This window comes from Glycine max, chromosome 8 (assembly GCF_000004515.6).
Source record: "Glycine max cultivar Williams 82 chromosome 8, Glycine_max_v4.0, whole genome shotgun sequence".
In the NCBI taxonomy this organism is placed as follows: Eukaryota; Viridiplantae; Streptophyta; class Magnoliopsida; order Fabales; family Fabaceae; genus Glycine; species Glycine max.
In genome coordinates this window covers 22517168-22520739 of record NC_038244.2, presented here as the reverse complement: position 1 = coordinate 22520739, position 3572 = coordinate 22517168, and the positions used below count along the sequence as shown (strand labels likewise).

The 3572-nt window shown below is 35.5% G+C and overlaps 1 pseudogene; it reads right to left on the bottom strand.

The window, feature by feature from the left end:
- Positions 1–1517: 1517 nt before the first annotated feature.
- Positions 1518–3342, bottom strand: LOC102664676 (WPP domain-interacting tail-anchored protein 1-like; annotated as a pseudogene).
- Positions 3343–3572: the final 230 nt, after the last annotated feature.

The following is a 3572-nucleotide window of genomic DNA, read 5'->3' as shown; positions in this document are numbered from 1 at the left end:
ATGGGTGGGAATGGAAGCTCATTTGGAGGAGGTCTCTTTTTTATGCTGAAATAGCTATGGAAGACACTTTCTTAGGAGAGATTTCACAATAGTAAGTGGATTCACACAGGGAAGACACCTGGATTTGGAAACTTGACACATGCGGGGATTACTCAACAAAAAGTGGGTATAACTTGATATGGGGAGAAACAACGGGGGCAATTTTGAATTCTGATTTTCAGGAATTATGGAAACTCAAAATTCCAGCAAAAGCTGCAGTGTTTGCTTGGAGGCTCATCCGAGATAGACTACCAACAAAGAAAAATCTCAGTAGGAGATAGGTGATGATGAATGACGTGTTATGCCCTTTCTGCAGAAATAGAAAGGAGGAGGCTGCACATTTATTCTTCACTTGCAGCAATATCCTCCCTTTATGGTGGGAGACAATATCTTGGGTAAATTTATAAACAACAATGCCTCAAAACCCTAGGGATCACTACCTGCAGCACGGACACGGGGTTTCTGAAGGGAAAAAGTCGACAAGATGGAAGTGTTGCTGGATTGCCTTAACATCCACAATCTGGCGGCACAGAAATAAAATAGTCTTCCAAAATGCTACTTTTGATGGAAGCAAACTGATGGATGATGTGGTCCTTCTAATCTGGACATGGATCAAAACCATGGAGAAGGACTTTGTAATGCATTTTAATCAATGGTCATCCAATCTCAAGGAAGGGTTTAGAAGTTAGGAGGGAATGGGTGTGGGAGGATTATGTAACATATTTGTGTGTTTTCAACTTGGTCTAGCTTAAATGATGGAACCCTGCTGGATGCATAATCACCCTTATGTATCCATAGTACCACTGGTACTATTTCAATCTATAATATATCTATTTTTTCTAAGCAAAAAAAAATGTTTTTGAAAATAAAGCATCCCAATAGTCAAGTAAACACCTGCTAAATTTTCATCCTCTGAATTCTCCATTAAGTTGAGATGTTTAAATTACAAATAAATTGGAACAACTCTAATACGTGAAAAATATACAAGTCAAAATCTAAATAATCCCTTCCCATCACATCTAAAAAATTAATTAGTTGTTCAATTGTTATTCGCAAACTGACCCAACAAACAAAGCATCACATAATTCCATACATAGTTATATTCATACAACATTCGGTCATTATACTATGCAGACTAATTGATGCCATTGGAAGTCCTAGTTGTTTCTGTTGATTAATGAGCCAGAAACACTTAAACTTAACATCATGCAGACAGAGACCTAGCAGCCTACAAATAACCCCTCCATCATAGATCCAAATGGTTTTATTACTTTATGGCCAGAAATAATATTTCAGAAGCCTGATCTTCACCTGCTTATTGAGATGCTCTCTCTCAACAGCCAGCTACATCACCAATTTTTTTAATACTTTGGTCTGCTTTCCGATATCTTTTGCAGATGCCACTTTTGCTTCCTCCACTTGGTGTAATGATCCCTCCAAGCATTCCAATCTAGTCCTCAAGAAGATTAATTCCTCATTTAAATCACTGTTAGATTTAGTACCTGGCATTCAGATTCATTTAGCTGCTTCTCAAGTGAACACACCTTGACACTTAAAGCGACAACCTGAGAATTGGCAAGAATTAGTTTATCATTCAAATGTTCAATCTTGTCCACAGGAACATCCTTCTCTTTCAATTGTTCTATACAAGTTTCAAGCTTAGCTCAGAGTTCAGATTCACGCTGACTTAAACCATTCAAATTGAACTAAGAAAGTTGAAGTTTACCCAACAGTTGTTTTGAAATTCTCTTCAATATCTCGCGTGCATTATCTGCCTCAAGCCATCTTTCACAAGCATCAATTGCTTCTCCCTCCATGAGAATTAGCTCTTGTTCTAAAGAAGCCATCCTTTGTTTAATCTTTTCTTCAATTTGCCTTGAGTCAATGAATTCTTCTCAAGATCTATTTCATTTGCTAAAGATTTCTCTAGCATCCTCAGAACATGTGTTTGTTGCTCAGGTGTTTGCATGTTCATTACTGTGCTTACATTTAAAGATTCATCATCCTCTAAGATGATCTCACCCTCTTCAACATTACCTGTTGTCATTAAAAAAGGGTAATAAATATTAATCAAAAATAGATAATTATTTAGACAAAGATATTCTTATTGCTCACACATTCGTCAAGAATCAGCTATATTGAGCCAATCAGTCAGCCCAATTTTTTTTCTTCTAATAAAAGAAGCCCATTAATGCAAGAGAGGAGTTCCCACTTTATTCCACAAACAACTTCACGTGGAAATTGAAGTGGACCCCCCATAATATGATGGGACAGACATAAAAGATTTCTTAGAAATAGCCTTTTTCTAACAAAACTTAATGAAAACGACAAAATCATGAAATAAATAACACCAAGCAATCAATGTGCCACCAAAAAATAAAACCTACATAAATGAATCAATCAATGAGATCTTTCACATCCCATTTCCTCTCCTCTTATAAGAAGACAGAGTCCTCTCAAAACTAGCAGACTGTTTCTTGTCCACAACCTCAGAACCCAACACCCCACACAACAGATCAAACTCCAGAAACTTCCCAACACAATCCATGTTTGCAACTTTCAAAACCAAGCCCTCCAATTCCCAAAAGTTTCCAAATGCATCACAAAATTGCTAAAGTTTGCAACTTTCTCAGGTAAACATGCAACATTCAATTCCAGCCCGGTGAGCACTGTGGCCATGTCATCACCTAGATCCCCAATTGCTTCTCCAATGGATGAAACACCTCCAAGATCAATATCAACAGTGTCTTCAGCACTTTGAGTGTCCATTGTACTAATGCAACACTTCAACACTTGTAAAAGATTATATATTCAAGCCACAAAAGTGAATATAATTTATTGGAATCACCAGGGGGGGTTTAATTTTGCAAATTAAAAAGGGAAAAGAGAAATGAATGGAGAAAACTAAGTTTGAAGGCAAGATTAGAATTTTTCCAATAATTGAAGAAGGAAATGGAACCATATGAAAAGAGGGGAATTTGAACAAGAAGAAAAAAATAACGGGTCGGTTTGGATTTTGGAACACTGAATTGCTGATTTCCGATGACAGATACGGTTGCACCCTAACCCAAAACACACTTGCCCCTCACTGTCAAACGAAGCCTTTCGTCTCTTTCTTTTCACACACTTAAGTTTAATGGAAAAAAAAAAACCTAATGGGCATGTTTTCTTGTTTGGGGCCAATTTGGGTGACTTTTTTTTAGGGGGTATATGATGATTTACATGTGCCTCTTTATTTGTTTTTTTACCAGTGAAATTATTTCATAAACTTTCTTTGAGTTTAAGATGAATTGTAAAATAGTCCTAACTCTAATCTTTATTTTATAAGAAACAACTATATTTTATACCATAGCTTATTTCTTTAAAAAAATCAGAAATAATATTTTATTACTCCTCCTTTTTTTTCTAAATGATTAATACTCCTACTTGTTAATTACTATAATTGATAATTGATGGACTATTAAATGTATTTAACATAACAATTAAAATTTTATATTTTTTTATAATTTATTCAATAAGTTATATTTTGTGTA